Source organism: Callorhinus ursinus, unplaced genomic scaffold (genome assembly GCF_003265705.2).
Source record: "Callorhinus ursinus isolate GAN/ISIS: 27379988/994484 unplaced genomic scaffold, GSC_fseal_2.0 scaffold27, whole genome shotgun sequence".
NCBI lineage: Eukaryota > Metazoa > Chordata > Mammalia > Carnivora > Otariidae > Callorhinus > Callorhinus ursinus.
The window spans coordinates 18,413,935-18,426,114 of NW_027397089.1; positions in this window are offsets into that span (position 1 = coordinate 18,413,935).

Below are 12,180 nucleotides of genomic sequence, written 5' to 3' on the forward strand. Positions count from 1 at the left end.
TTCTTCCTCTAAGCTTTTGAATTGGAGGTCTGGTTCACATATTTTTAATGAACTATGGCTGTCTGCTACCCCAAGTCTTGCAAGAAATGTGCTCAGGAAATGGCTCTAAAATTTGCAAGTCTTACTTTTGTATTTTCCTTCTTTGAAGGGCTGATTCCCCTCAACCTGCATTTGATCACTTTCCAGTGCCTTCAAATAGTTGTGTTTTATGTAGTATACAGATTTTACAACTGTCATCTTAGAAGAGTTCATTTCACCAAACTATTGTGCCAATACCAGAAGCTAGAATGTCTGTCTGGTTTATGGAAAAGAGATTGGGAAGACTAAAAATCAAAACAAAAATATTTTATTTTCTTTATCATATCTCCCTAAATCTCACAGCCTCAGCACTGAAGCAGAAGCAAAAAGAGGGTTTATGTAGTGCAATTTTCATAGGATTTTGAGAACACATGTGAAATGGTAATGGTTTGCACTCAGGGAAATAAAATAGCCCTCTGAGCCTTAAAAAATAAAGTAAACTTATAATATATTAGAGATGAAATAAACAAAATTACCTTTCAGAGAATGAAGCACCCTGCCATGAAAAAGAAATAACTAATGATATTAACATATTTAAGAAAAATCACATAGATGTAAAAGTCCTAAATAAAATATTAAGTTATAGAATTGAACAGGTTTGTTATTTAAATTTTTAAAGTTTAAATTTTAAATTTTTATTGTGAACATTTTCAAACTTCCAGGAAAAAAGAAGTAATATTAGGATCAGTCCCTTTCTACTTCAACGTTTCTTTTCCTTTTTAATGCATGATGGTAATGTAGGGTTATAACTCAGGAATATGAGGAGGTTAAATATCAAAACAAAATCTCTCAAAGTAATTCACCACATGATAGATTTAAAAAAGGAAAATGTCAAAAGATTTTTTTAAAAAGCCTGCTGTTTTTTAGAAGAGACTAGAACTTCATTAATCTTTTACTTTCTCCCAATCATCTTTAAATATATATTTTAAATATATTTATATTTTATTATTTTATTTAAATATATATAAAAATTTTAGACAAACTTTATATAAGTTTAGGAACCTGACAAGAATTTTTGCCATTACAAGCAATTCCTCAAAAAAGCATTCATTATATGTCTTCCTAGTGAAAAAAGGCAAAAAAGAAAAACTGTAATAACAGGTAGATATTATTTATTAATGATTTCATTTACAGTGAAACCCCAAGAAAATTACAGTATAAACTATAAGAACTGTAAGAAGTTAAAAAAATTTACTTAATAGAAGAGCCATATATAAGAATTAATACTATTCCTCTAGTCCAGTAATAATCAACAATATAAAATGATATTTCACAAAATTTGCAACGTTCCTAGTAATTAACAAAGAAAGCATAAGACATTTATAGAGAAAATTTTAATATTCTGTTAGAGGATCTAAAGGACTACGTATGTCTGTATGTGTGTATGGGTTAACAGCCCTTCGTCTCTAAAATAATTGATGAATTATACACTCCATGAAATTCTAACTCAAAATCTCAGGAAGTTTTGAAAGTAGGGACCTTAATAAATTAATTCAAAAATTAATAGTAGTGAATAGAAATCCCTGCATAGCTAATACATTTTGAAAAAAAGAAGAGCAAAGGTTATTTATGCTCAAGCAACATTACAAAGACAAATACTTAAATTGTGTGGTGCTAGAGCAAGAAAAAATAAATAGACCAGTAAAACAAGTAGAAAATTCATAAATGGACTTCTGTATACATGTAACTTATTATATATATATATCTGAGAGATAACTGATAATGATGTGGTCATATGTACATATTTGTTTTTCCTCTACGGTTTGTACTTTTAGGATGTTAAGAAATAAATATATACATTTGACTACATCAAAACTGAAATTTCTCTTCAATTAAGGACATCTTAGACAAAGCAATTGGATAGAAGACAGACTGGGGAAAGTATTTGTGATTTTTAAAACTGACAAGGGAATATATAAGAAACTCCTAAAATGAGCCAGAAAAAATACTGAAAACCCAATATAAAACTTAGGTATATATGTTTTTAATGAGCTAGAAAGCTCAATCAAAAGATTGAGGGCACCAGAATGTTCATATAGTATTGCTAATGGTAGCAGAGTTGGAAATATCTAACACAATCACCATTAGTGGAATGGCCAAGTAACATTTGATATATACATAGGATGAAACTATTATTGTAGCAGTCAGAAGCCATAACTGGGCTTCTTAACTTTGTTGGTCATCAAGAACATAATGTTGCATGAAAAACATAGGAAAAAGAATGCAATTGTAACTTTTATTTTACAGCATTAAATTTATATGTATATTAAACGGGCAAAATCACACCTCGCATTTTTCAAGGATTAAAACATGTATGGAAGGTGGATTGGAAGAACATATATTACAAATACTAAAGCGGATGCCTACTGAGGGGATAAGGAAATGGAATTGAGCTTGGGGGCTGGTAAAGGAAAAAATAATAAGCATCACAAAATAAACATGAAGTCTTGGAATGCTGACCATAATTAGCCTGAAACTGAGGAATGTGATCAATTCTACTCTCCTAAAAAAAGAGAAAAATACTATTCAGTGGGTTTTTAGGAAGAGAGGCTGTGGTGGTCAGCAATAAAAGCACTGACTTTATTATTCACTTTCCAGAGATGAGAATGTCCTGTAAGACTGACTCAAATGTCCCATCCACCTTGCGGATTGGACTAGTACTCAGCAAGAATGCACCATTTTGGTAGATTATGGCCAGAGACCTAATTGGTAACAGTACCCACTCATTGGGGTTGGGGCAATTCAGTGGTGGAGACTGAATAGTCAGATTATCAGAATTTGATAATAGTAAGCATTTCAATCATATAATTAATCCCTCTGTTCTGAAACCATGCCTCCTGGTAACATCATTAGTTTGCCTATAGAAAAAAATATATCGATCAGAACAAGGAAATAACTGTTGTATCTGACTGCCTTGTTGTTTAGTGTAAATTAAGAATGTTGATATTTTTGGGGCACCTGGGTGGCTCAGTCATTAAGCGTCTGCCTTTGGCTCAGGTCATGATCCCAGGGTCCTGGGATTGAGCCCCGCATTGGGCTCCCCGCTTGGTGTGAAGCCTGCTTCTCCCTCTCCCACTCCCCCTGCTTGTGTTCCCTCTCTCGCTGTGTCTCTCTCTGTCAAATAAATAAATAAATCATAAAAAAAAAAATGTTGATATATTTTTTTAAATGGACAGATGGTGTGTGGGTTTTTTTTTTTTAAGATTTTATTTATTTATTTGACAGAGAAAGACACAGCCAGAAAGGGAACACAAGCAGGGGGAGTGGGAGAGGGAGAAGCAGGCTTCCCATGGAGCACGGAGCCAGATGCAGGGTTCCATCCCAGGACCCTGGGATCACGACCTGAGCTGAAGGCAGACGCTTAACCAACTGAGCCACCCAGGGGCCCCTACAGTTAATTTTTTATAATACAATGTCTGAAGATACAAAGTTGAGGATGAGAACCTAGATCCTGATAAAATCATCAAAATGAGATTGCTTTTGATGTTTCCTTATTTTAAAAAATTAGATGTTTGTTTGGATTTTTTAAAATGTTTCCTAGTCCCATTTCAATATTTATGAGGAGTCTGAATTTGAATAATTAAAATGGAATTTCCTAATAAGTTTTCATTGTTGAGGGAATCTTCCAAATAAAAAATAAGTTTATTACCTGGATCATTGTCTGAAGTAATTCTAAATTGTTCTAAGATAATACTCAAGTTGCCCTATGCATGGATATGTAAAACAAACCGTAGCTCCCACGCTTACCTCCCAAAAATATCTCATAAAAACAAGGCATGATATTTAAAAATCAACTGCCTTCTTCCTTTTAATACCTTCTCAGAGTTGATATTTTAATTACACATTCAACCATTTATTTTTTAGTCCTGCCAGGAATAATTTATGTGGTTCTTTGCCATTTGAAATACTCACAAACTAAGGAGTCTCTGAATTGAAATCATCTTTCCCTTTCCTAGAGAGAACCTCCTTGACAATGTGTGACATGCCCTCTCAAAGAGAGGAAGACCCAAAGGACGTTCAACCCTTGCTACCTAAAGAGTATCTCCTGGGAAATGCAGAGCCTCAGTCCCCTCCCCAGGTCTACTGAATTAGAATCTCTGTTTTAGCTAAGGCCTGAGTAAATCACATGCACTTTAAAGTTTGAAAAACACTGGTTTCCCCAAATCTGGGCAATCATCAAAATCACAGTAAAACACTTTTGAAATCATTTAGTCTTGGATCTTGCCCATGGAAATTCTGATTCACTTAGTTTGGGGTGGGTCTAAATCTGTTTTTAAAACTTCCAAAACTTGGTCAAATTCAGGAACCACTGTAGAACATGTTTTCATCAGTAGTGCACAAAGATTAATTCCACCAAGTGTACATAGCTGTTTGGTTGCATACAGGAAACTGCTGTCCTCTAACATGAGAGATGCCAAAGCAACTCCGAAGCACCTAAGAGTGTATCCTTTTGAGGTAAATATTTTGTTCAACAGAAAACAAAATTGTAGCTAGAGATATGAAGTGATTTATTCAAAATCACTTTGTTAGTTATTCTCAGACCAGGGATTGAACATAAACACCTGGCCTCAAAATATAGGAATCTTTCCACTATACAAGAACTCTTCTTTCTTACATCTTTTACAATCATGGGGCCTATATTAAAATTTTCCTTTTACACTTAGTTGAGCCCCAATTGTGATTGCCCTTCAGCAGGGCAGGAGTATAAGGATGTGGGCAGAAGACCCCACCTCCACAATAAGTCTTCTCTGTTTCCTACTAAAACTATAAAGTATACAATTTACTAAGCTCCAAACTCTAAATTTGAATATTATTTTCAAAATTCATTGGGAAATAAAATCCCATAACCTCACCACCCTACCACAACTTCTATTGTTGGATTGTCCCTTCTAGGTTTTGTATTATATACATTATATGTATTTACCCAGTGACAACTAGGTAAATCCATATTTTTGAGAGGGAGTGAGAGAGAGAGAGAGAATCTCCAGCAGACTCCCCTCTGAGCATGGAGCCCAACATGGGGCTTGAACTCACAACCCTGAGATCAAGAGTTGCAAACTCTACTGACTGAGCCAGCCAGGTGCCCCTTGAGCTCCAAGAATTCCTCAAAATCTACCCCCACAATCACTGTGGTGACCCCCAAATCACTGGATTCACACTGGTGCAGAAGGATGGCAGCAAAGGTGTGGAAAGGGAGTCTGGAAGCTCACAGAGAGAATTTCCTGTCTACAGTCAAAACTCGGATGTCTTTCATCACAGTGACATCAACATAATGTCTGCACACACATTCTTCTTCTTCAGTCCTGCTCAATATTCTATTTTATTTTGGTTTTAAAGGTCTTTCGAAAGAGTGACATAACAGTGATTGTGATTAGCCTTCCATGTCCAGGTTTTTTTTTTATTATTATGTTATGTTAGTCACCATACAGTACATCAGTAGTTTTTGATGTAGTGTTCCATGATCCATTGTTTGCATATAACACCCAGTGCTCCATTCAATACGTGCCCTCCTTAATACCCATCACCAGGCTAATCCATCCCCTCACCCCTCCCCTCTAGAACCCTCAGTTTGTTTCTCAGAGTCCAGATTTTTCAAACTATGTAATTTTAACAAGAAAGAAATTGTCTTACTTGAATATTTCTTTGCCCCTCAACCAACCATCTTACATATTTTTCAGGAGAAAATGGGTTTGGAGACTGATTTTTAAACTGTTGGCAGAGGGAAATGGGTTGGGCTTGAGTCTCCTCCCCGGCCATCCCACTTCTTCCAGAACAATTCAGATCTATATGTTTTATTGATGTTACACAACCATGTTCAAATTTAAAAAACATGTTTCTGTGATTTTAAACATTTGGAGGCTTGGCTTGGCGATGGGGCTTTGATGTGGTGTGTGTTAATAAAAAGTAGGACATAAGAAATGCAGGGATAATGGGTGGCTAGGAGAAGTGGCAAATGCCAGATATTTCTTCATGTTGCCATTCACAATAACCAAAATCAGAGGTTGTCTGTATCACTGCTTTTCCCTGCAGATGTATTCTTCCCATGGGTGTTTTGCATTTTAAGCTGTTTATTTCTAATTGTAGAATTAAATAATTTGTTTCCTCTTAAAATTTTTTAGTTGTCAGCAAGCAAGAGAAATGTATGCTAAGACTCTTTCCAGTATCTCAAAAATCACATTTCCTCATAGAAGTAAGACTGTCTGGGCCTGGTAGAAAAACATAAAATCTGTTTGTCATAGATTCCAAATATCTGAGACTCTCTGATCCTAATGAGAAGCAGAATTCTGGTACCTCAACAAAAATTTTAGCAATCAAATCAAACATTGTATAAAAGAAATACTACATCACAACCAAGTAGCATTTATTCCACATATATATGCTGGTTCATTATTCAAAATTTAGCCAACCTAATTCACACAACAACCACTAAAGAAGAAAAAAATCATATGATATCAATTAACACAGAAAAAATATTCAACATAATTCAACTTCCATTCAAAATAAAAAAATCCCAGTACACCAGGAGTAGAGGAGGACTTTCCTAACCTCATAAAGAGCATCTACAACTAACTTACAGCTAACAATGTTTAATAGTGAAAGAATGCTTCCCCATATGATCAGAAATAAGGCTAAGGATATCCATTCTCACAACTTTTATTCAACACAGACCTGGAAATTTTAGCCAATATAATAATTAGGCATGAAAAAGAAACAAAAAAACATACAAATTGGAAGGAAAGAAAACAACATTTATTTGCAAATGATATCATGTATGTATAGAAAATTCCAAGGAATCTACTAAACAAACCTCTTAAGACAGTTTGGTAGGGTGACAGGATCCATGATCAGCACACAATCAATTTTTTTCTATATACTGACAATGAACAAGTAGAAACTGGAATAAAGCATGTAGTACCATTTATAATTGCTCAAAAGAAAGTGAAATAGATATAAATGTGACAAAACATAGTGAATCTGTAAAAATTATAAAACCCTGGGGGAAAAAATCAGGCTTAAACACACGGAGAGAATATACAATGATTGTGGATTGGAAAATGCCACATAGCAAATATATCAATTCTCCCCAAACTTATCTGTTTATCAAAATGCCTATCAAAATTTCAATTTCATGTAGACCTAGACAAACTTATTCTAAAATTTATATGGAAAGGGAAGACATTCTAGGCCTTTATTTTTCTGAATAAATTCTGAATATTTATTCAGAATAATTCTGAAATTAAAAATTAAATTTCTGAATAATTCTGAAAATTAAAAATAAAGTAGAGGAATCACCTTTCCTAATGTTCAGATTTCTTACATAGGTGAAATAATCAAAAAAGTATAGTAGTAACAGAAGGATGCAAAGATCACTAGAATAGAATACAGAACCCAGAAACTGACCTACACAAATATGTCCAATTAATATTTGACAAAAGAACAAAAACAATTCAATGGAGAAAAGATTGTTTTTTCAATAAACAGAACTGGAACAATTGAGTATTCATTGGCAAAAAAAAAAAGAAACTTGACCTATATCTCACACATTATATAAAAATTAACTCACGCAAAATTTAACTTATACAAGGATGGGTTATGGACTTCATGTAAAAATTATAAAATTTTTAGAAAAGAACATGGGATAAAACATTTGGGACTTAGGACTAGCCAAAGGGTTCTTAGACTTGACACCAAAGCATAATTCATAAGAGGAAAAAGTTGATAAATTCAGATCTAATCAAAATTGAGAACTTTGACCTGCAAAATATCCTGTTAAAAGACAGAAAAGACAAATTATAGACTGGAAATATATTTGTTAAATCACATACCTGACAAAGCCCCTATATTCAGAAGCATATGTAAATATGTTCTACATCATTAGCAATCAGTGAAATAAACATTAAAATCACAATGAGCTATCCCTACACACCTATCAGAATAGTTACAGTGAAAAATGGTGACAACACCAAATGCTGGTGAGGATTGTGAAGAAACTCGAGCACTTAAATTTTGCTGATGTGGATAGAAAGTGATAAAGCCGCTCTGGAAAACCATCTGGCAATTAAGGGAAAAAAACTAAACATGAAACTACCTCAGAGCCCAACAGTTGTCTCCTGGACATTTTTCTCAAGGAAGTTAAAACTTCTGTTCACACATAAACCTATGTACAAATGGTCACGGCAGCTTTATTCATAATGGCAAGAAACTAGCAAAATTTTACTGTCTTTCAACAGCTGAATGGTTAAACAAACTGTGTTACATTTGTACCATACTACTTAGAAATGAAAAGGAATGAACTATAGACACATGCAATTTGAATAAATTTCCAGAGAATTATGCTGATTACAAAAGATCAATTCCAAAAGGTTCATACTATATGATTACATTTGTATAACATTCTTAAAATGGCAAAATTGTAGAGAGAGAGAGAACAGATCAGTGGTTGCCAGGGGTTAAGAAAAAGGGAGGAGAGTGGTTAATTTCAACAAACCTTTCAACAAAGGTTAATTAAAAAATTTTAAAAGTCTTCTGACATGACCTCTGATGCCGAGAAAACTCAACCAATTACCATACTATTCTTCTCCATCCAAGAATGAGAATTTTATATGCCTACTCTCTGAGTACTTCTCTCCCACTCTTGACCTTTGCTGGAGATCCTGCGGATGCAGATTGTCAGCACTCACCCACACCCCTTATGATTGTATCACTGGAGTGAAAACCAACCAGTTTTCAACTGGCTGCAGGTTTTCTCTACAGGCTAGAACCTGCATAAACCTGGCTACAAGTGCTGAGGAATCAGTTTCCCCTTTACACAATCTCTGCAGCATCCCCTAATACTCACCTCTTAGGGGATGAGCTAACCATGAAGTGCATTTTCTTCATCAAGTCCCAGGGAGTTCGCCAGTTAGAATTAAGATCCAGTAGCAAACAATGGTAATTGGCTTTGATCATGTATCCTTTATTGGCTGGCTTCCCTTGCCTTTCTCGATTTCCCACCCTCTCGCTGTTTTTTTCTTGAAAACACCACCTCCCAATCAAACTTCTTGCATTGAAATCCTTCTATTTGGGTGTTTTTGAAAAACCCCAAATAAGACACTTAACTTCACAATTCTAGGAGTGAATGTTGATGGGCTTGAGATGGTCTCCTTTCTCCTCTGGTTTCTGCACTTCTCATTTCTGCACTTACCTGGACCCTGAAAGTACATGAGATCTGAGGTCCCATTCTTTTCTTCTATTTGCTTTGAATTATGAGCAATGGGTACAGTACCTGTCCAAGCATTCCTTGTTCTAGTGCAATTCTCACTCCTGAATTATTAATTCCCTGAATTCAGCCAAAACAAAGAAGCTTGCTGGGTCTTTTTTCCTTTTTTTCTTGGATTAATAAGGATAACAGTCCTTGCCCTAATGCCATCACAAAATCATCATAAAAATAAAATGTGAAAGTAGCTGGGAAAGAATAAAGCATGGTGAAATGTGAAGTCAGAACATTTGTAGGGCGCCTGGGTGGCTCAGTTGGTTGGGCGACTGCCTTCGGCTCAGGTCATGATCCTGGAGTCCCTGGATCGAGTCCCGCATCGGGCTCCCTGCTCGGCGGGGAGTCTGCTTCTCCCTCTGACACTCCCCCCTCTCATGTGCGCTCTCTCTCTCTCTCTCTCTCTCTCTCTCATTCTCTCTGTCTCAAATAAATAAGTAAAATCTTTAAAAAAAAAAAAGAACATTTGTACCTTGGTTTTCACAGGGAGAATTCTCTCTGAAATTCCACTGCCCTGGTGTGACTGGCTACAGGAAAGAGAGAGGCTCTGAGTCATCCATTTAACCTTCTCCTTCAAGGCTTTCTCTGCCTGCCACCAGCACCAAATGGCTTTTGTTAGCAGTGTCAGTCTGGTTGGGTTCTAACTTGTTAGGAACACCAAGATATCCAATTCCCTTTTCACAAATCCTGCTCCAACGTCATTTCAGCCTAAGCCAGCAAAGGAGCTTTGGTTCTGTAAAAAGCAGTTGTCTGTTCACTTTGTTGTTTTGTGTGAATCTCTAACAAAGCCATCTGAGTTTTATGATTTTTTTCCCCTCCCACAGTCATAACAGGGATATGCTATTTTCCCTCTTTTTTAAATGCAAAGAGAAGATGTTGCCCAAGGCAGAGAATACTTATCAGATATTCATTTTTCATGTAGCTTTCCCCTGCTGTGGCTTTAATGTAGAGATGATGAAGCTAAAGCTCTCATATAATCCGGGTTTTAAATAACTGTGACAAAGATCTCTCTCACATTCCATGGCTAATGTGGTGAGATCTCTTGAAATGAAGGAAAGCTTAAGAGTCAAGAAATGAGACATGTTTAGTGGGTCAGGCTCTAAAAAGTGAGGCCTCAAAAGCCTTCTCCCAATTCTAAATTCTCTGTTTCTACATTCTCTTAGAGTCAGGAGTAGCTATAATACCAAAGAAGCTTTTACATTATACTCTTATTTTATAGCTGTGTAGCCTTCAATAAGAGATTTAACCTTGTAAGCCTTCCTCTGAAAAATGGGACCAATTATGATGGTACCTACTTCTTGAGCCACATGTTTAGTTCCTAACACATAGTAGGCTTTCAACAAATGTTCACCGCTGTTATCATTATCAGCATCATCAGTAGCATTAATACTATTTTTTTTTCAAAAGTAATGCTATGATCATTTTGGATTTTCTTCTTAGAAGCTGTGTAGCTGTTGACTAATAATTTTTCTTTCTTTAAATGGCAGATTATCCATTTGCTTCCAGTGGCATAGAAGTACTGGCTCGCTTGAGAATCTATCCCACTCCATAGAAAGACAAAATTTTCATGAATATCTTAAGAATCACCAGTTCTTCCCCTGTAATGCTTGGCACTAACAGTTAATGACATGAGAAAGTGTCTGCCTGGGTTGTACTAATATCATCTTTACCTCAGTTTCTTAAGGTTTTTGTGCTCAGTACCATCAGGTGCATAATAAAGCAGACATAGATGGTAAATAAACTAACAGGCAAGTACTTTTTAAATATATAATTGACTTTATTTCTTTCTTTAGAGGGAGTTTTAGGTTAATGGGAAAATTGAGCAGAAAGTAGAGAGTTCCCATATACTTGTGTACAGTTAAAATCAGTGAAATAATAAAACAATTGTTATGAGCTACCTCCAACTAAGACTCCGTATGGCTAAGAAAAGTACGTTGTCTTATAAAAAAGTTCACCACACAATAATATGCAATGGCACAGAAGTAAAAGCAAGCATGGTAGTCTCAAAGAGCAATTTTGCTGAAGGATAGGATACAAAGATACTATAAATCAGAGAAGGCGCTTGAGAAGAGGGCTAGGAGAGAACCCAAAAGATACTGAAAAAGTGTAAAGGTTTTTATCTTACAGGTAATAGGGAACCACTAAGGAATTTTGTACAGCAAAACAACATAATTAGATGTGTGTGTAGGGGCCAAGGGCAGGCTGCCCCAAGGCGTGCAATTTCAGCATGAAGATCATTTGTGAGTTAAAAGTAATCAAAACTCAGCAGATTCAGGAAAAGCTCTTTACCTTCCCCTCAACTGCCTAAAAAATTTTCAGATAGAGAACCTGCTCCAGGAAGACAGCTATCACCGTAGATAGCTACATTACAATATGAACTGTGTGAGGTAGACGGGGGGGGGGGGGGGCACGTAGCAAGGGCTGTTTGATCAAAGTCCTCTATGTTCCATTGTTTCTGAGTGGCCTAACAGACATTTGCTTACCAAACATTTACTCTTTTTCATTTTCCTGTAAATTGCATTCCTTCTTTTTGAAGTCCCAGATTTCTTACCCTCTTCTCCTTAGTTCAGGATGGCATATATACCTCATATTGCCTGTCTTTGGAATTTCATGTCTGTGTGGATTCCCCATACATTTGAAATTAAATATAATTTTCCCCTGTTAATCTCTCTCGTTAATTTGATTCTTTATTTTTTATTTTTTTATTGTTATGTTAATCCCCATACATTACATCATTAGTTTTTGATGTAGTGTTCCATGAATCATTGTTTGTGCATAACACCCAGTGCTCCACGCAGAATGTGCCCTCTTTAATACCCATCACCAGGCTAACCCATCCCCCCACCCCCGTC